Genomic DNA, 22,498 nt, shown 5'->3' with positions numbered 1-22,498 from the left:
CTCCATGGCTCTAATGGCTCCAGAGCCGTGAGTTCAAGTTTCTTGGTGAGCCCACTTGACCTGACCCCTGTCTGCCTCTTTCCTTCTCACTGTCAGTTCTAATGACACAGAAGTGCTTGTGGTTCTCTGTCCTTGACACTTCCTTGGCCTTGTTGGTACCATTGCTTCAACCTGGAACCTTCCTCTTCGGCTAATTCTGTCTTTCTCAAGCCCACGTTTCAATATCAGCTGTCTGCCAGGGAGACTTCCCCAATCTACCAGGCTGCGGAGGCCCCGTCCCCCAATCCCATTATACACACTTTGAGAGAGAGCTTTAAAATTCCTTCCCCAAAGCAAACAAATCAATACCACTAGGTTTTCAAAGTACTTGCATATACAATAACGCATGTGGCATTCATAGCACCCCTGTTAAATAGGCAAGAAAGACATAATCCCCATTATGGGGTGAGAAATGTAAGATTCAAAGTCAATATACTTAGTCGTAGTCATGCAACTCATAGGGTGGAGCTAGGACTGGTGCCCAGGTGTTCTGATCTCTAACACAGTGCTCTTTTCTCAACTGCTAAGATTAGAGAGGTGAACCTGGGGAAGATGGGAAGCTGCAGGGAGAAGGGGAATCTAGCTGATGGAGACTCTTGAGACTGTCTAAAGACATTTTGTCAAGTTTGCCATCATTAGTCAGGCACTCACAGTTTGAGAATTTGTGCCAGGCACTTAATGCAAATTGCCTTGCAGAGTGGTTAAGAGCAGACTCTAGAGCGGATCCTGGTTTGACTCTCAGCTCTACTACTCAATGTGTGCCTTTGGGCAACTCTCCCATGCTTTAGTTTCTTATCCATAAAATGGGACTAATGAAGGCACCTCCCTCATAGAGTTGTGGTTAGGACAAGTGCCATTTGTTAGCTATTTTTATGATCATTACATCGTCCAATCCTCAAAATATTCACATTGTACATGTAAGAAAACTGAGACCCATAGAGGTTAAGTTACCCAAAGCCATGTAACTAGCAAGTGACAATGTTAGCACAACAGTAGCCAGTTTGATACAAAAGCCTGTGCCCTTTCTACTGTGTCCAAAAGCCTAATGGTTCAGAGAAGAGTTTGGGCTCTGAGGTCAAAGTCATTGGTCAGCGCTTTCTGGTGGTGAGACCTTGAGCAAATTAATTAGCCTTCTCACGAATGGTTTCTACATCTCAAAAGGATAGAACCTATTTCCTGTCACTGCTGGGGATGCAACGCAGCCCCTGACACACAGGAAGTGGCCACATACCTTAATTATGCTAATGATGCCACTGAGTTAGAAGGAAGATGTAATGAAAAGGATGTTTGCAGGAACTCTTCTTGGCAGCTGTGTGGAAAGCCTGAGAGAAAGTTAGGGAGGGAGCTGTTGCAACAACCTTGATATGAAAAGGGTGAGAACCTGGCCAAGGCTGCTTGCCTCAACAGGAGAAAGGAAGCAGGAGGCTCACGGGTAAATTGAGAGTATATTTCATCAGGAATTTTAATACTGTACTTCTAAGTGTTGTTCAATTAGTCTCCATATGGCAATGATTTTACTATATTTCATGGTGTAGGCCTTGCATTTTTAATCCATGTTGCTGATGAAATTGATATGAATGATGGACATTTTCTAGCCTGTCTGCAGAAGGGGCATCTTTACTAATTTACTTAAGACTTTAAAAGTTGTCAGATACAGTTGTGATAGCTGTCAACCAGAAATCTATGTTGGTCAGGCAGAATCATAGCGTAACAAAACTCTGTTGGATATAACTTTCTTGGTGTACAAAGTCCAAGAGAGGAGAAAATGATGCTCCATTATCTACTAAGAATTGATGGCTAAAAGCACTGTGTTCCCAATATATCTTCGTCTCTACCTCCTTTCCTTCTGGAAGGGCAGAATCACTCCATGGAAGTTCAGATAAGCAGGCAGTGTAGATATCCCATGGAAAATGGAATACTGTTTTCACTGAAGCAGAACAAAACAAATGTTAAAATCTTGGCTTGAATGAAGTTATTTTCCTCTATTAACATGTAAACTCTCAAAAGGGATGACTAATAAGGCCTCATCAGTAAAACTGTAAGCATTAGTGTATCTGAGATGTTTAGTATGAAAACTGATTGCTATCCAGACTAGCAGAGAAAGAAAAGCTGTTGTATAGGGATCATGTGAAATAGGGAATTTGCCGTATCCAGATCAGCAAAGCCCCATTATTAAGCGGTACCTTGGGAGACACAATATACCAATAGACAATGGCCAGACCATAGGCGTGTGTGAAAATAGAGCTCTGATCCCCCAACTTGCTCAGGAAACCAACCTCTTATCTTCAATAAACATCCCAGGAAAGCGGCTTGCTCTAAGTCAGACTTGCAGGAAGCCAGTCTGCTATCTCCCAGGACCATCTAGGAAGCTAAACAATAACCTCTGTAACAACCATCCCAAAATGTCCAGGACCTGATTTGTAACTGACAGCTTCCCACTTTCAACATAGGACCAAGCACAGAAAGTCAAATATGCGCCCCTAATAAATCACATAGGGCATTCTAGTTCTGGCTAGCCTGCCTATGGCTTCCCCAGAGCCCATAGCTCCAATCAGGCTCACCTAAAGCTGTCCCTGTTTTCCACTATAAAGCCTTCCCACTCCTCTGCCTGCCTTTGAGTCTGCTGAAATGCAAATGGCTGGCTTCCTTGCTACAGCAAGTTCAGAACAAATAGCCTTTGCCTCTCTCATTTGGTTGGACTTTGTTTATTTCCACGCTTGAGAAATAAATGAATAAATGCTTATTATTATGGAAATAAGGCAGGAATCTTGGTTTTAAAAATATCAGCATGAGATACTTTACCTCCGATATCAATAGCGATTGTGGATTATATAAACAGAGCCACAGACTGTTCAAATGCACAAAGCAGGGTAGGTGCAGGGATGGTATAAAAAAGCAATGTAGAGGCTGGCGCCAGCGCCGTGACTCAACAGGCTAATCCTCCACCTAGCAGCGCCGGCACACCAAGTTCTAGTCCTGGTCGGGGCGCTGGAATCTGTCCCGGTTGCCCCTCTTCCAGGACAGCTCTCTGCTGTGGCCAGGGAGTGCAGTGGAGGATGGCCCAAGTGCTTGGGCCCTGCACCCCATGGGAGACCAGGAGAAGCACCTGGCTCCTGCCTTCGGATCAGCATGGTGCGCGCCGGCTGCGGCGGCCATTGGAGGGTGAACCAACGGCGAAGGAAGACCTTTTTTTCTCTCTCTCTCTCTCACTGTCCACTCTGCCTGTCCAAAAAAAAAAAAAAAAAAAAAAAGGCAATGTAGAATTTGGATAAATTTTTTAAAAAATTATTTTCATTTTCATTTTATTTGAAAGGCAGAGAGAGCAAGAGAGAGATCTTTCATCCTCTGGTTTACTTTAGCTGGGTCTGCCACATGGTTGGCACATGTAAGTTGCCCACAACAGCTGGGCTAGATGAGGCTGGAGCCAGGATCCCAGAACTTTATCATGTGGGTAGCAGGAACCCAATTATTTAAGCCACCACCTGTTACCTCCCAGGGTGTACATAGGCAGGAAGCTGGATCTGAAGTGGAGCTGAGACTTGGCCCCAGGCATTCTAGTACGAGTTGTGTGGCATGTATTAAAATATCCATGGTACCCCACAAACACATATGGTTGTTATGTAGCTACAAAGGAAGAGATCTCAAATACGTACTTTCTCTTTCCAGCCACTGTTCTCTTTTTCCCCTGACAATAAGTTGTGTGTGTGCCACTGTTCATCACGTCAAGAAAGGGACTTTAACATTGAGATGTTTCCTACCTCTCCTCTTCCTCCGACCTCTTTTAGCTCCTAGTGTTGCCTTCTTTTCTCTGGCCAGCTTGATACTAAGCCTTCTGCTTCAGGAGAACGAGCATCTTCCTCCTCACAGATTTCACTAAGTGTGGGCGCGGCTATGTGCTTTGTGAGACTGGCGCAAAGTGAAAGCGCCAGCCCTCTGGTTTACAAGCCATGAGCAGCTCCTAGACCAGCAGAACACTGCCACAGATGGGAGCCCCACCCCGGAGAGCCAGCTCTGCTAGGCCTGAAGGTAAACCCGTTTCTCCCTCTGCTCGTTGCTTTGCAGAGGGAAGAATCTCTGAAAAATGTCACCCTTTTAAAATCAGCAGACTTTTTTTCCTGACCTTTTTATCCCAGTTAGCTCCAGTTTGGATTTGGGAGGTGCTCCCCTCCCAGGAGGAGAGATTCCGCCTCCGCCCCCACTTTAGTCTTCACTAACTGTACTTCATCAACTCTGAGACCTGAGATCTTACAGCATAAGCACAGGGTGGGCCAGCAAATGCATTTTCCTAGGAGGCTGGGGGGCCACTCAACAGCCAGACTAATGTGTTCTTTTTAAGAAAGAACAGAAATCCATCAGTGGTAGATAAAAATTAGATTGCTGAAGTTCATAAACTGGGTTAAACGAATCATTAGATAGTCTGTTGTTTGCTAAAAATAATAGAAACACACGCTGAATAGCAAGTGGCCATGAATATTTAACCACACAGAGTCCTCTAAGTGTACAGTGTACTGCAGCTGTCACGATGCACAAGAGAAGGAACGGTGGGAAAGCACCCGAGGCAAGGAGGGGGTTCTTGTTGTCCTGTTCTTGTACACTCAGCTAATTATTTTTTTAACCAGAAAAAACTTGAACTTGTGTTGTCCCGTGGCTTCAAATCTCCATTCTTCAGCAACTGAGACCAGATGATGCCTGTAAATATGTTTATCAGAAAAAACAAACTCATTGTTCATCCTATCCTTGAAAACCCAACATGAATGGTATAATTTCATAAAAGACCTGGAACTTTTTCAGAATAGGATTTAAGTGGGCCTCTTTCTAGAAAACTACATTTTTATGTGCAATTACGTAACATGTAAGACCCAGGCACTTCTCAGTGTGACCTTCCTACCATCTCAAACACCAGAATTCTTGTGTTTTATGAGCTCCTTTTTATTTCTTTCTTTCAAAGATTTATTTGCTTATTTTAAAAGAGTTGCATGCACATACACACACAGAGCGAGAGAGAAAAAGAGAGAGAGAGAGATCTTCCATCTGCTGGTTTACTCCCCAGATGGCCACACAGCCAGCACTGCGCCAGGCTGAAGCCAGTAGCTTCAACCAGGTCTTCCGTGTGAGTGCAGGGGCCCAAACACTTAGGCCATGTTCTGCTGCTTTCCCAGACCATTAGCAGGAGCCGGATCAGAAGTGGAGCAGGCAGGGCATGAACCACTGCCCTTATGAGATGCCAGTGTTGCAGGCGGCAGCTGTGTCTGCTGCACCACAGCCCCAGCCCCAGAGTTTTGTTATCTTCTAAATGGGTTAGGGCATTTTGGTATATTATTCATTTGATGTTTGTTTAGAATCTCAGACTACTAGAAATAAAGCATGGATAGGAACTAATCACCAGGACTGGTCCTCAGCTTCACAGTCACATAGGGTCAGTGCTGGCAACCTGGGAATATTCAAGCCAGTGTGTTCAGTACTTCCAGCCCCAAGATCCTTTTAATTTCCTTGCCCTCCTTCAACCTGCATGCTTTAGAAAGACTTGACTGCTGGGCCAGCGCCACTGCTCACTAAACTAATTCTCTGCCTACAGCGCTGGCACACGGGGTTCTAGTCCAGGTTGGGGCGCCAGATTCTGTCCTGGTTGCTCCTCTTCCAGTCCAGCTCTCTGCTGTAGCCAGGGAGTGCAGTGGAGGATGGCCCAAGTGCTTGGGCCCTGCACCTGCATGGGAGACCAGGAGAAGCACCTGGCTCCTGGCTTTGGATCGGTGCAGCGCGCCGGCAGTGGCGGCCATTTTGGGGGTGAACCAACGGAAGGAAGACCTTTCTCTCTGTCTCCCTCTCTCACTGTCAAAAAATAAATAAATAAATAAAAAGCAAGCCTTGACTGCCAAAACCCACTCACTAAAGGTAGCTGTAATATGGGAAACTTGGGGCCGGTGCTGTGGTATAGATTAAGCCTCCACCTGCGGTGTCGGCATCCCATACAGGTACCAGTTCAAGTCCCGGCTGCTCCACTTCTAATGTAGCTCACTGCTAATATGCCTGGGAAAGCAGCAGATGATGGCTCAGTACTTGGGCCCCTTCACCCATATGGGTGACCTGGATGAAGTTTCTGGCTCCTGGCTTCAGCCTGGCCCAGCCCTGGCCTTTTCGACCATTTGGGGAGTGAGCCAATGGATGAAAGATTGGTTCTCTCTTTCTCATTTCTGCCTTTCAAATAAATATATAAATAAATCTTAGAAGAAAAAGAAACAAAACAATAAGCATACATTACTTAAAAATATTTGGAAGCCTTATTTCCATTAGGCTGTATGAACTCTTTAGACTAACTCATGATGATAACTAAGTTTCATTGCACCAGGCACTGTAGACCTTCTAACAAGCCTATGACACCCATGTTTGTGTATGTGGAAAGTGAGTCTTCCAGAGGTCCAGGAAACTGTTCAAGGTCACACAGCTATTACTCCATTTGACTATGCTCACAAAACTGGCTGGTGCCAAGCAATAGAATAGACATATTTTAGATCTTAGTTCAGTGGTCTTTTCTATCTAAAATATTTATTGAGCAAAATGACATGTAAGACGTTACACTAGTTCCCAAGGGAATATCAAGTGTTGAAAGGCTCTCTTTAAAAAATGATTTCCAAAATGATCCCCACACTTAGGTCCTTCTGATCCATACTGCCTGCTGACATACCCTGAAAATAATTTATTTAAAGTCTTGGCTCAAAGTAATTTTTACCTGTTCTGTATTTCATATAGAACCAAGCTCAAGTCCTTCTGCAAGGTACTTAAAGGACTAGTATAGTGGGAAGAATACGGATGTGTAGACAGACTTACATTTGAATCCTGGTGCTGTCAACCTGTAGCTTTATACTTTTAGACAAATCACACAATCTGAGCCTCAGTATTCTTAGCTGTAAATCTAGACAATAATAGAACTGCTCAAAGTATTCAGTATGGTAAATAAAGGGCCTAGCATATAGTGGGTAGCACCAGCATATGGTGGGTGGCAGGTAGCCTCCCTTGCGCCATCCTACCTCCAAATCTAGTTCCAGCTAATTTTCCATGACAGAGATCCTGCACTTTGGCCAGGGGTCTACCTACCACTCCACAATTATACAAACCTGCCTAGACTGAGTGTCCTCCCCAGTCCACTTCATCCACTTGTCCTCCCCCTACCCCGACCCCCAACTTGTCCTTAAGGATCTAGCTCAAGCCCCACTGCTTCTCCACAGCCTTCCTGATAATATTGTGTCATGCATTCTGGAAGCAGTCCTGTCTGCCATAGATTCACTTCCCACACCGCCACTGAACTTTCTGTGCATGGTTTCTCTCCTCAAAGGTCCTGAAAGCTCTGGGGGGGCAACAATGGGGTCTCCCCTTCCTTGGTATCCCCCACAGAGATGAGTACAGTATGACACCAATGGCAAGTGTTCAATACTTGTAATTACATGCTGAGTGTATGAGCAAGTGCTACATTATATTGCATTTTGTTGGATTATGCATGTATGCCTGGGGGTCAAAATGTAAGAAAATGACACTACTATTACTTCTCCTTCTGAGGCAGATTGCTTTTTTAAATATTATCTGCCCACCCTGTTTCTTTTTTTTTTAGCATATAGTATTTATTCTCCAATATTTTCATATACCTCTGAAAATCTGACCAGAAAAAAAGTATTAAAATGTGCGTTTCAAATATGAAGAAAAAAGCACAAGCTATGACTAATGTCTTCAATTTATAGTATATCCAATTTGGAGAAGACCATGCCTTTTCATAAGGTTGCATAACTGCGAACAAAAACATTCTCAGCTACAAGATGTGTTCTTGGAAAAATTTAGCCATTCATTAGATTAGGAAAAATGTAAAAGCTAAGTGCTCGGCTTTCCTTTATGTATTACCTTCGATAAAGAAGTCAGGCAAGTAGATGTCCAATTTAATGTCTTCTCCTCATACAATAAGTAAATGATGTAAATGCAAATGATGGGGGTCAGCCCTCTGACGCAGTAGGTTAACGCCCTAGCCTGATGCGCCGGCATCCCATATGGGCTCCAATTCGTGACCCGGCTGCTCCACTTCCAATCCAGCTCTCTGCTATGGCCTGGGAAACAGTGGAAGATGGCCCAAGTGCTTGGGCCCCTGCACCCATGCGGGAGACGCGGAAGAAGGTCCTGGCTACTGGCTTCAGATAGGTGCAGTTCCAGCCATTGTGGCCAACTGGGGAGTAAACCAGCAGATTGAAGACCTCTCTCTCTCTCTCTCTCTCTGTAACTCTGACTTTCAAATAAATAAATAAATAAATCTTTGAAAAAATTTATTTAAAAAATGTAAATGATGGTAGAAAGAACGTAGATTGGCTCCTTCTACATAAAAATGGATCATTCTCTGCCAGACAGTGTGTCCCTGGGAACTCTGTAGGAATTGCCAACCATTGAGGATCAAACATTGAGAACCATTAAAGGCAATGAGTGAGAGATGACCTCGTGTATTTGTACATCTACCTGTTCTTGATTAAATAATCAAAACAAAGAGCCTTGTATATTACCCACTTCCTAATATTTGTTGTTACAGCTCCTTGGAGGTAGAATAATGGAGACTAGTTTTTCAAATGAATCATCAGTACTAGCACTCCAGCCGATTTGTTGACAGCAGGAATGTAAGGAAGTAAAAGCCAAAGTTGGATAATTGGTTTACACTGAGGAGTACCTCAAGTTGCTTTGTGTTTTCCACTCTCATAAATGAGAAAGTAAATTCTGAGCTAGGACCAAGACATTTTATGAATCTGACTTAAGCATGAACTGAATACAATCTCTTTATAAAGTACACAGAAACAAACCCAGTTAATATTATGATCTATAATTTGTCAATAGTCTGGTAGATAAGTTTAAACTCTGAGTTGCCTGACAATTTATATTTATATCTGTTAAGTATATTAAAAAAAAAAAGACAAAAGTAAAAACAGCTCGCCCTGTTGTCCATTGCCAAGTTATTAAAGAACAAGTTTTAACATTTAAAATCTTACTTTGTTTCTTTCCTTGAGGATCTGTTTTGCTGCTGAAGTAGATGTGAGAATTAAGACCTATAAAACAGGGTTTTGAATCAATCATCATAAGCAAAAAATTACTTTCAAGGACAGGAATGAATTCTGACATTTTAATTACAAGCTCAGTGGAAAGACTGGTAGTAGAATGTGAGCTCTGAAAATTATTATGTTGTCATTACAAATTAATGACTATAAAAGAAATCAGTCTTGAATGGTAATGGTAAATTATAGAGAAAACTTATGGAAGTATCTTCCACCTCCTGATGTACCAGCAGCATTCATCATAATTTACTTGATTAAGAAAGTACAAACATGCGAAAATACAGAGCCATAGATGGCTTTAATGGTATTAATGCAAATATAAGCCAGATTTTTCATAGCAATTCAGACTATGCTCATCACAACACTATTTGTAATATCAAAAAACTTGAAGTACCTAAAAGTTCAACAGTATGGAAATGAGTAAGTATTTTATAATATATTCCATTGATAGATTATGCACTTATTTGAAATTATAAAGATCATATCACAAATTGAAGCTTATAAATAGTATAAAATTTTAAATTTTATATATGCAAATGTTTAGGTTTGCTTTGGCTACACCACATAAAATATGCATGAGAAAATAATGGAAGAGGGTATACAGAAATAATTTAAAAATTTCTATTTCTGTGTGATGCTATGGATTTTTCTGTTTCCAAATCTCATGTTTTCAATTCCATTTACAATTTTTAAAAATTACTTTCTATTTTTAAAGACATGTTCTAGAGTATATTCATAAGTTTTTGAACTATATGAAACTGCTGTTTCATTATTTCAACTTTTAAAAATGTACTTATTTAATTTGAGAGACAGAGAAACAGATAGACGGGAAGAGAGAGTCCTGTCCACTAGTTCGTTCCCCAAATGCCTGCAACATTTGGAACTGGGCCAGGCCAAAGCTGGGAGCCAGGAACTCAATCCAGCTCTCCCACATGGATGGCAGGGACCCAATTACTTGAGCCATCAGCACTATCTCCCAGTGTCTGCATTAATAGGAAGCTGGAATCAGGAGCCAGAACCCAGGCACTCCAGCATGAGTTGCAAGCATCTTAACCACTGTTTTAACCACTAGGCTAAACACCTTCCCAATATCAATTTTTGAATTACAAATTGAAATACATTTTTGTAATTCAAAATTGAAATACATGGTTCAATTTAGTACTGTATCATTATTGTCCAACTATCAAAATGAATCTATTCTTGGGAAAAAAAGTTGGTAACTTCTACTTTAAAATGTTCCTTATGCTTCAAAGTGGAGACTAACTTTTTGAAAGTCATTAGTGAAATAAAAAACTTGAAAACCACATCTGAAAACTGTGATTCCAAAATAATCAAGACCCAAGGGAGGTTTTCAGTTTGTTAGAAAATGAACAGTTCAGACTGTTCTGAGTTGAAACAGAGTTGCTGCCATTGCAACACTTTTTTATATCTTTGAAATTAAGTGTCATGTTCATTTTTTAATTATCCAATGACCAGTATAAAGTAAAACATTTATAATTTAGTAAGTAAATTTGCTTCTGACCTGTGCTGGAACTGACATTTAAATTGCTTCACACTCTGTGATTAATCAGAGATAATTAGTCCTTTAAATATTACTGTAATGAAAACCCTGGGTTTAGTGAATCATACAGATTCAAACCAAATAGAATTTTTACTGAATGTTTAAGTTCAGGATAAAAGCTGTTTAATGATTGGTTAGACATTTTAAAATTGTGAGGGATAACCAGACCATGAAAATGTCAAGTGAACTTGAATGTATCTATACACATTTTGTAATACAAGTTGAACTTTGTAAAAGAAGTTGATCAACCTGAGTTTGAGGTGAAAATAGACTTTACCTTTTCTATAAAATTGTTATTGTGCTTTCAGTAGTATGCACATTCTTCTAATCCATGAACATGGAAGATTTTTCCATTTTTTAATGTCTTCTTCTATTGCTTTCTTTAATGTTTTGTAATTCTCATCATAGGGATCTTTGACATCCATGGTTAAATTTATTCCAAGGTATTTGATTTTTGTAGCTATTGTGAATGGGATTGATCTTAGAAGTTCTTTATCAGCTGTGGCATTGTCTATATGTACAAAGGCTATTGATTTATGTGTGTTGATTTTATATCCTGCCACTTAACCAAACTCTTCTATGAGTTCCAATAGTCTCTAGTGGAGTCTTCTAGATCCCCTATATATAAAATCATTTCATTTGCAAATAAGGATAGTTCTACTTCCTCCTTTCCAATTTGTATCCCTTTGATTTGTTTCTATTGCCTAATGGCTCTGGCTAAAACTTCCAGGACTATATTGAATAGCACTGGTGAAAGTGGGCATCCTTATCTGGTTCCAGATCTCAGGGGGAATGCTTCCAACTTTTCCCCATTCAATAGGATGCTGACCATGGGTTTATCATAAATTGCCTTGATTGTGTTGAGGAATGTTCCTTCTATACACAATTTGCTTAAAGTTTTCATCATGAAAGGGTTTGTGTTTTTTTTTTTTTTTTTTTTTTTTTTTTTTTTTTGACAGGCAGAGTTAGAAGGTAAGAGAGAGAGAGACAGAGAGAAAGGTCTTCCTTCCATTGGTCCACCCCCCAAATGACTGCCACGGCCGGCATGCTGTGCTGATCCAAAGGCAGGAGCCAGGTGCTTCCTCCTGGTCTCCCATGTGGTTGCAAGGCCCAAGCATTTGGGCCATCCTCCACTGCCTTTCTGGGCCACAGCAGAGAGCTTGACTGGAAGAGGAGCAACCAGGACAGAATCCAGTGCCCCAGCCAGGACTAGAACCCGGGTGCTGGCGCCAGAGGCAGAGGATTAGCCAAGTGGGCCGCAGCACCGGCCATGAAAGGGTGTTTTATCAAATGCTTTCTCTGCATCTACTAAGATAATCATATGTTTTTTGTTCTTCAATTTATTAATGTGATGTATCACATTGATTGATTTGCAAATGTTGAACCATCCCTGCATACCAGGAATAAATCCCACTTGGTCCAGGTGAATGATCTCGCTGATGTATTGTTGGATTTGATTAGCTAGTATTTTGTTCATGATTTTTGCATCTGTGTTCATAAGGGAAATTGGTCTGTAGTTCTCTTTCTCAGTTGTATCTTTTCCAGGTTTAGGAATTAAGGTGATGCTCATTTCATAGAAGGAGTTTGGGAGGATTCCCTCCCTTTCAATTGTATATCTTGAGAAGAATTGGAGTTAGTTCTTCTTTAAATGTCTGGTAGAGCTCTCTGCTGCAGCCTGAAAAAGCAGTAGAAGATTGCCCAAGTTCTTGGGCCCCGGCACCCACGTGGGAAACCAGAAGAGGCTCTTGGCTCCTGGCTTCAGATTAGTGCAGTTCCAGCTGTTGCGGCCATTTGGAGAGTGATCCAATGGAAGGAAGACCTTTCTGTCTGTCTCTCCCTCTCACTGTCTGTAACTCTACCTTTCAAATAAATAAATAAAATTAAAAAAAAAAAAGTCTAGTAGAATTCAGCAGTTAAGCCATCTGGTCTGAGGCTTTTCTTTGTTTGGAGGGCCTTTATTACTGATTCAATTTCCATCTTGGTTATGGGTCTGTTTAGGTTTTCTATGTCTTCATGGTTCAATTTAGATAGGTGGTACGTGTTTATCCATTTCTTCTAAGTTTCTTGATTTGTTGGCATGCAGCTCTTTGTAGTAAATTCTGATGATTCTTTTTATTTCTGCAGTGTCTGTTGTTACATTTCCTTTTTCATCTCTAATCTTATTGATTTGGATCTTTTCCCTCTTTTTTTTTTTTTTTTTTTTTTTGTTAGTTGGACCAATGGTATATCAATTTTGTTTCTTTTTTCAAAAAAAACAGGCTTTTGTTTCACTGATCTTTTGGGGTTTTTTATTTGTTTCGATTTTTGTTGATTTCTTCTCTAATTTTAATTATTTCTTTTCTCCTAATAGTTTTGGGTTTGGTTTGCTGTTGTTTTTCTAGGTCCTGTAGATCCTTTCAGCCAGTCTGTATCTTTTAACTGGAGAGTTGAGGCCATTTCCATTCAAGTTGACTATTGATAAGTAATGACTTGGCCCTGTCATTTTTCCATAAATATTCCTGTTGTTTACTTTGGATTTCCTTTGTACTTTTACTGGGAGATTTTCTGCCTTAGCTTCTTCGTGATGACCATGTTTCTGCATTTCTGTGTGTAGCACATCCTTAAGTATCTTTGTGAAGCTGGACAAGTAGTGACATTCTTTTCATTTCGGTTGTTATGGAAGCTCTATATTTCACTTTCATTTAATAATGAGAGCTTTGCAGAGTACAGTATTCTTGGTAGACAGTTTTTTTTTTCTCTTAAGACTTGGACAATATCTCACCATTCTCTCCTAGCCTGTAGGGTTTCTGGTGAGAAGTCAGCTGTGATTCTAATTGGAGATCCCCTGAAAGTAATCTGGCACTTGTCTCATGCACATTTTAGGATCTTTCCTCTATGTTTTACTGTGGAGAGTTTGACTACAATGTGTCATGGTGAAGATATTTCTGGTCATGTCTATTAGAAGTTCCATATGGTTCCTGTACTTGGATATCCCTTTCTCTCTCCAAATTAGGAAAGTTTTCCGTAATTATTTCACTAAAAGGCCTTATTCTTGTTCCATACCTTCAGCAACTCCTAAGACCTGTATGTTGAGTCATTTGATAGTACCCTAAGACCTGTATGCTGAGTCATTTGATAGTACCCCATAAATCTCTAGTGTTTTTAGTATTCTAATTTCTTCTTTTTTTTTTTTTTTGGTCTGACTATAAAATTTCCAGAGATTTGTCTTCTAATTTGAATATTGCTGAGACTTTCCACCATATTTTTATTTGAACTGTTGAGTTCTTCATTTCCAATATTTCATTTTTATTTCTTCTTAAAATCTCAATATCATGCAAAAGTTTTTCATTCATGCCATATACAGATTTGTTTAGTTTGTGAATTTGCTTCTGAGTAGTCTTTTTTTTTTTTTTTTTTTTTACAGGCAGAGTGGACAGTGAGAGAGAGAGAGACAGAGAGAAAGGTCTTCCTTTTGCTGTTGGTTCACCCTCCAATGGCCACCGCGGCCGGCGCACTGCGGCTGGCGCACCGTGCTGATCGAAGGCAGGAGCCAGGTGCTTCTCCTGGTCTCCCATGGGGTGCAGGCCCCAAGGGCTTGGGCCATCTTCCACTGCACTCCCTGGCCACAGCAGAGAGCTGGCCTGGAAGAGGGGCAACCGGGACAGAATCTGGCGCCCCGACCAGGACTAGAACCTGGTGTGCCGGCGCCACTAGGCAGAGGATTAGCCTATTGAGCCGCGGCACTGGCTTCTGAGTAGTCTTATGATGAATTTTTTGAATTCTGTTTGTGGCATTTCTTCATCTTCACATTCTAGTATTGAAATGTGTTCTTTTGGAGGGATCATGTTGTCTTCCTTATTCTTTTTTTGTTTGTTTGTTTTAAAGATTTATTTTATTTATTTGAAAGTCATAGGCACAGATGGTGAGAGAGAGAGAGAGTGGGAGAGAGAAAGAGAGGTCTTCCATCTGATGGTTCACTACCCAAATGGCTGCAATGGCCATAACTACACCAATCTTAAGCCAGGAGCCAGAAGCTTACTCCACATGAGTGCAGGGGCCCAAGGACTTGGGCCATCCTCCACTGTCTCCCCAGGCCATAGCAGAGAGCTGCATCAGAAGTGGAGCAGCCAGGACATGAACCAGTGCCCATAAGGGATGCCCGTAGCAGCTTCACCCACTACGCAACATTGCCTGCCCCGTCTTCTTTATTCTTGTTTCTTGAATAGCTGCATTGATTATTAAGCATTTGGGGAGATACTTTTTTTTTCCTTGTGATGGCTTTTATCTTTGGACTATTCCTCTGTGGCTTAGTGGACTGTCTGCTCTCTCAGTGAATACCCAGAGGCGTGTGCTTAGTGTGGCCAAGGAGCTCAGGTCAGTGCTCCCAAGTGAGGGGATAGTCCAAGGTGACACCCAGTTTGAGTGTAGTAAATCGCCTTTTTTATCAGATGGGAGGTAGGTTCTGCTCTGTTGGCATATTCTCACTCTCATCCCCCTCCTCAAAGGAGACCGATGCCTGGGTGCTAGCCCCAGTGGGTATAATATTTGCCCACACTGCCACAAGAACCACACGAGGGATCCTCAGTAATGACCCTCCCCAGTGAATCATGGAGCCCTGAGCCTGTGGAGCCACCCACAGTAACTGTCCAAAGCCCCAGCCACACCCTGTGCCCATCTACCAAGCCACAGTGTTTCGACAGTCCTGGAACACAAGGCTCCTATAGTCATGAGCACCCAGCCCCCTGTCAATTCTCCCAGCTAGACTCAGGCATCTCCTCTCCACTGGTTGCTGGATGCACTGACATGAGCTAGAATAGCTGTTACATATGCCCAAAATGGCACTTGGCCCCTCTTGGCTAGTTACAGGACACTGGTGCCAGGTAGTCAGAGAGGGGGAGAACGTGCCCCCTGTTTGCTCCCTCTTGGTTGGCAGGTGCACTGTCCCTCACAGGGCTCCAAGCCAAACCCATGCCAGGCTCTTCCCACAGATTTACTGCCAGTGGCTTGGGCTGCTGCAGTCTAGTCTTTCCTCACTCTCCAAAGCTGGTGCTGAGGCTCTTGGCTGCTGGGGTCCTGAGTTGTGGGCGTCCACACCCTCCACATAGATCCCCAGTATCCCTCTAATTTGCATGGAGTTTCCTGTGGAGTTTTATCCCTAACTCTTCCCTGATATTGCACTCTTTCCACTTTTTTTTTAAGCTATGTCCCCCTAGACTAGAGGAGTAAGCTCCCTCCCTATTCCATCATCTTGGCAACTCCTCAGCCACATATCTGATATTATAATAAGCGATTCCTGATTCCAGTGGAGTATTTTACAATTTCTTATATATGTACTCATTGAAGAAAGGGAAAATAGGGCCTGTGTGTGTGTGTGTGTATGTATGTGTGTATATGTTTTCAAATTTGTATCCTCAGCACCAAGCATAGTGGCTGGTACATGGTAGATAAAAAGTAAAATTTGATGAGTAAACAACTGGGTTGGTTGAAATGCTGCATTAAAAACAAAAGAACAAATGAAGTGCTTGAAGAGAGGTCTTCTGAGGACCTCAACCTTGGCTGGATCCTGGTTTCAGTGACTCATACAGATACATGAGAAATACTACATGCTCCAAGTAACTCAAAGTTGGTGGGACTATTCATTGACATTAAAATACTAAATGATCTTAGATTTGAATATTAAGTTGAAGTCTGTATGATGAAATTGTATGGCAATCAATGCAAAATACTCCATCTACAGATTTTTAACTGATCAATTTCATGGGTGGATCCAGAGACTAACTTGGTGGTAACTGGTAAGACCTGAGGAGCTTGTGTGAGCACAAGTTTCATCTGAGTCAATAGTGCTTTTTTTTAAAGTGTTAAAAAATACAAAATTTACCATCTTAATGATTTTCTAGCATAGTTCAGTAGTACTAAGCATTTTTACTTTGTTGTGCAACACATCTCTAGACTATTTTCATCATACAAAACCAAAACTCTATAGCCACTGGATGATTCTCCCCACCCCCCTAAACCCAACCCCGGGGTACCACCTTTCTGCTGCCCCTTTCTGAGAGATTGACTTCTTTACATATCTCCTATAACTGGAGTCACACAGTATTTCTTTCTAGACTAGCTTATTTCACTTGACATTATGTCAAGGGTCATCCATGTTGTGGCATGTCACAGAACTTCCATTGTGTGTCTATAAACATTCATCCATTGACGTACATTCAAGTTGTTTCCATCTTTTGGCCATTGTGAATAATGCTGCAATTAACATGGATGTGCAAACAGCTCTTGGAGATGCTGCTTTCAGTTCTTTAGGGCGCATATGCAAGGGTGAGATTGCTGGATCACCTTACTAACAATAATTCTGTTGTTAATGATGACTTTCTATACTGTTTTCCACAGTGGTTGCGCCGTGATCCCATTCTACCAGTGGTACTCAAGTGTTCCAGTTTCTCCACATCCTCACCCATACTTGTTACTGTTCTGATTTTTTTTTTAAATAGTGGCCATCCTAATGAATCTGAGATGATATTTCATTGTGTCTTTGATTTGTGTTTCCCTGGTGATTAGAAATTTTCAGCATCTTTTCATATGCTTGGGACTATATGTATATCTTCACTGGAGAAATGTCTACTCTAGTTCTCTGCCCATGTTTTCAGTTGAACCACTGGTTGTTTTTGATAAGGTGTCAGAGTTCTTTGCATATGCTAGATATTAATTCCTTATTATATATAAACCTTCCAAACTTTTCCTCCCATTCTGTAGGTTGCCTTTTCATTCTTTTAATTATTTCCTTGAATACATACAAGTTTCTATGTTTGCTATAGTCCCATTTGTTTATTTCTTTGTTGTTGCATATGCTTTTGGGTTTATATTTAATGACATGGGGCTTTTTCCCTGAATTTTATAGCTGTGGGCCTTGTGGTTATGCCTTTAAATCCATTTTGGTCAAATTTTAGTATGCAGTTTAAGGTGAAGTCCTAAGTTAATTTTTAGGATTGGAATTCTTTGTTTCAGACTTTCTTATAGCTTTAACAGGATCACCACTCAAGTGTAAATAAGCCAGCTTAAGCTAGTTTAAGTGTTAGAACAACTAATAAAAGAACATGTCGTCGATCTTTAATAGCAAAGATATTAGTTCTTAAGGGCATATCAGTTTCAGACATGGTTTTTGTAGTCTGATCAGCTTGAGTTTGAATCCTAAAGTCCACCTACTCTGGGTGTTTTGAGCAAGTTTCTGGACTACTCCAAGCCTATGCTCTATCATTTCTACTTTATAGGGACCTAGTGCAGCCTCACCAGGTTGTGGCAAGTTTAAATGAAATAATATAACCATAGTCCCTGGAACACAATAAGCATATCATGAATGATGTCTTGGCTGCTGTTAGTGTTATCAAATGGTTATTTAAGAAATTTTGTTCCTTCTCTTGATACCCCAGGGTTTAGAATTTATTTAAGAGAACAAAAGTTATCTTTGAGAATCTGGTACATATAACTTTGCTTGTTTCTAGATGTGCTAGGAAAGATTTTTACAGAACTCTCTCCCAGAAAGTCTCTCTTTAGATGTTACTTGCTCTGTGTGCTTACCTGAAACTCCCTCTGTCACCTGGTCAGGGCTGTGCTTTCACAACTCCCTGGACTGATAGATCTTCGCAGGGGTCTCTTGCATCTGCCCTTATTCTGAAAATAGCAATGCATGTTTCCTTTGGAGAATGGTCCCTGCCACTGTGTGCCCCAGTTGGTGGGGCTTGCACTCCCTAATTGGGGGATGGGCATGAGATGGGTCAGATTCCTCTTAGATCTGACCGGAATGAGAGTGATTAACACAATGGCAGGAGATGATGGGGCTGATTATTTCATCTGTGGTAGCTTGAAAAGGCACTGCTCTTTCCTGTCCTTGTTCTTGGGAACTATTCAAGTGTCTGCGGCTTTGACGGCCTGTGTCTTCATCTTTTCCCTAAGTTTTGGGAGTTACTTCCTCATATCCTTCCACAACAGGTCTTCTTGTTTTTTGTTTTTGGCCTAAGACAGCAGATTAGCATCTGGGTCTGGCACTTGCCATCCTAACCTGTGATTGAAAATTTTCTTGTCCACCCACCCCCAACATGGTTTGCCCCTGGGAACAAGAACAGGAATCAGAACTGACACAGTGCAGGGACCAATATGTTGTTTTGTCAGGAGCAGAAATCAATCATAATCTTACACTTGTGATAGAAATTTCTATGTTGAACTATTTTTTACTTTATCTTCATGATACTAAAATTATTGAGGCAATTAACAAAACATTTAAAACTGTCTCCCATCCTCTGTCTACATGTCCTCTTCCCAAATACATATGCAGAAGGTAACAGAAGTAACCAGCTGGGCAGTTGCAATGTCTCTGAGGTTTTCACATGAAGGTCCCTGGTCTACAGCTGGTTTTTCTTAGAGGAGGCTTTCGTTTTCTTAAAGGAGGGCCTCCTCAGAATTTCTTTTTTTCCCAGTTAGCCAATGCCATGTGGGCCTTTTCTTCCACATCCTAAAGATACTATTTGTTTTTATTATGAAGCCTAAGCAAATATTCAGCTTCACCTTGTTAGAAGTGGGGAATGTACATCTCTGGAGACCTCTGTGAAAGATGGTCGTCAGTCTTTGCCAGAATGGGAGTGTTTCTTTAAAATGACTACCGGAAACCTTTGAACATTAAGTCCATCTGCCTGTTCATTTATTCATTCATTAATTTATGCAACAAACACTGATTGAGAACCCACATTGCTCCTGCACTTAGTGCTGGGCACTAGAGATACAACTGTGACCAAAACTGAAAAAGAGGAGCCCAGAGACAAAGGACAAATGGCAATCTGTAGTAATATGCAGTTTGGTGTCATTAAGGACAGGTGTCCAGTGTTGTGAGACAAGCTTTTTTTTTTTTAGGATTTATTTATTTATTTGAAAGGCAGAGTTACAGAGAAGCAGAGGCAGAGAGAGAGAGAGAGAGTCTTCCATCTGCTGGTTCACTCCTCAGATGGCTGCAATGGCCAGAGCTGGGCTGATCCTAAGCCAGGAGCCAGGAGCTTCTTCTGGGTCTCCCACATGAGTGCAGGGGGCCCATGCACTTGGACCATCTTCTGCTGCTTTCTGCCATAGCAGGGAGCTGGATTGGAAGTGATGCAGCTGGGACTCGAACCAGCACCCATATGGGATGCCAGCACTGCAGGCAGCAGCTTCACCTGCTACATAACAGCACTGGCCCCTGAGACCACCTTAAAAGGTGACTCCTCCTAGTTGGAGTGGTCAGTGAATACAAAAGCAAAAAGGATACTTGGTACACACACTAACTCCCAAATACCTGGCTTCTAGAGCCTTTGACAACCACTGCTTTTATTTTATTTTATTTTATTGACAGGCAGAGTGGACAGTAAGAGAGAGAGAGAGAGAGAAAGGTCTTCCTTTGCCATTGGTTCACCCTCCAATGGCCACCGCGGCTGGTGCGCTTCGGCCGGCACACCGCGCTGATCCGATGGCAGGAGCCAGGTACTTATCCTGGTCTCTCATGGGGTGCAGGGCCCAAGGACTCGGGCCATCCTCCACTGCACTCCCTGGCCACAGCAGAGAGCTGGCCCGGAAGAGGGGCAACCGGGACAGAATCCGGCGCCCCGACCGGGACTAGAACCCGGTGTGCCGGTGCCGCAAGGCGGAGGATTATCCTAGTGAGCCGCGGCTCCAGCCAACCACTATTTTTATGACCTTAGGCTTGTCCCTGAGCTTATCTTGACCTAATTTACTTCATCTATAAGATAACTCTCTGTCTCTCCTTGCTTTGTCATTCAGCCTTTCAAATAGAAACATATATATATATATATATATATACATTTTTTAGAATGTATAAACTGAGACATAGGCTAGACACAAATGTTATATAATCATAGAGTATATATAATAAAATTTTCAAAAAATTATCCTTATTAGCAGCTTCATTGAGACATAATTTTCATACCATAAAATTCCACTTGGAAGTACAAAATTAAGTGACTTTATAGTATTATTATATTATATTATATGCAACTATCACCACAGTATGATTCTAGAAAATTTCCATCATCTTGAAAAGAAATCTTACATCCATTTACAGTCGCTTCCCAACCCTAACCCCAGCCGTAAGCAAACACTAACCTACTTTCTGTCTCTGTGTTTGCTTTTTTGCACATTTCACATAGAGGGAGTCTACAATATGCGTTCTTTTGTATATAGCTACTTTCATGGAATATGATGTTTTTGAGATTTATTCATGTTGTAAGAATCATCCATGTTGCAGCAGCTATTGGTCCTTTGATTTCCTTTGGTTGGTGAATGGTGTTCCATTGTTCACTTATTTAGTAGATACCGTTGATGGACAGGTTTCTTTTTTTTTTCCTCTTGTGAATATTGCTGTTATGAACATTTGCACACAATTCTTTGTTTTCCTCTCTCTTTGGTAGATGCCTAAGAATGGAACTGCTGGGTCATATGGTGATTCTTTGTTTTAACATTTTGAGAAACTGCAAACTATTTTCTAAAATGGTAGCAACATGTTATATGTTTTCATGTGTTTATTGTTTATCTTCTTGGAGAAATGTCTATTCAAATCCTTTAGTTATTTTAGAATTTTTTTGTGTGTGTTTTTACCAATGAATTGGAAGACTTCTTTTTTTAAAGTTATTTTATTTTATTTTATTTTATTTTTTGACAGAGTTAGACAGTGAGAGAGAGACAGAGAGAAAGGTCTTCCTTTTTCTGTTGGTTCACCCCCCAAGTGGCTGCTACGGCCGGCGTGTTGCGGCCGGCACGCTGTGCCTAGCCAAAGCCAGGAGCCAGGAGCCAGGTGCTTCCTCCTGGTCTCCCATGGGGTGCAGGGCCCAAGCACTTGAGCCATCCTCCACTGCCTTCCCGGGCCACAGCAGAGAGCTGGACTGGAAGTGGAGCAACCGGGACAGAATCCGGCGCCCCAATGGGGACTAGAACCCGGGGTGCCGGTGCTGCAGGCGGAGGATTAGCCTAGTGAGCCGCAGTGCTGGCCTGGAAGACTTCTTTATATATCTTGGATATAACTCCCTTATTGGATATATAAGTTGCAAATATTTTATCCAATTCTGTGGGTTCTTCTTTCACTTTCCTGATACCATCTTTTGTTGAACTTTTTCATTTTGGTTTCATATAGTTTATCACTTTTTTCTTTCGTTGTTTGCCAAATCCAAGCAAACATATTTATTTCTATGTTTTCTTCTAAGAGCTTTATAGTTTTTTTAAAGATTTATTTATTTATTTGAAAGGCAGAGCTACAAAGAGGCTGAGGCAGAGAGAGAGAAAGAGAAGTCTTAGATCCGCTGATTTACTCCCCAAATAGTTGCAACAACTGGAGCTGTGCCGATCCAAAGCCAGGAGCCAGGAGATTCCTCTAGGTCTCCCACACGGGTACAGGGGCCCAAGGACTTGGGCCATCTTCTACTGCTTTCCCAGGCCATAGCAGAGAGCTGGATCGGAAATTAAGCAGCTGAGACTTGACCCAGAGCTCAAATGGGATGCTGGCACTGCAGGCGGTGGCTTCACCTGCTATGCCACAGCGCTGGCCCTGAGATTTTTAGTTTTGTTTCTTACGCTTATTTGTTTGTTTGTTTTGTCTATGTTGAACTAATTTTTGTATATGATGAGGGGTGGGTATATATATATATTTTTTTTTTGCATAGGCATACCCAGTTGTCTTACCATCATTTGTTGACAAGACTATTCTTTTCCCATTGATTTTTCTTGGCACTTTCAAAAAAAATCAATTGCCTATATTTACAAGGCTTATTTCTGGACTCTCATTTCTAGCTCATTGATCATTATGTTTGTCTTTGTG

The sequence above is a fragment of the Oryctolagus cuniculus genome, chromosome 7, assembly GCF_051225735.1.
Source record: "Oryctolagus cuniculus isolate XC-2025 breed Fujian yellow rabbit chromosome 7, ASM5122573v1, whole genome shotgun sequence".
Taxonomy (NCBI): Eukaryota; Metazoa; Chordata; class Mammalia; order Lagomorpha; family Leporidae; genus Oryctolagus; species Oryctolagus cuniculus.
Note: the sequence above shows the minus strand (reverse complement) of the source record.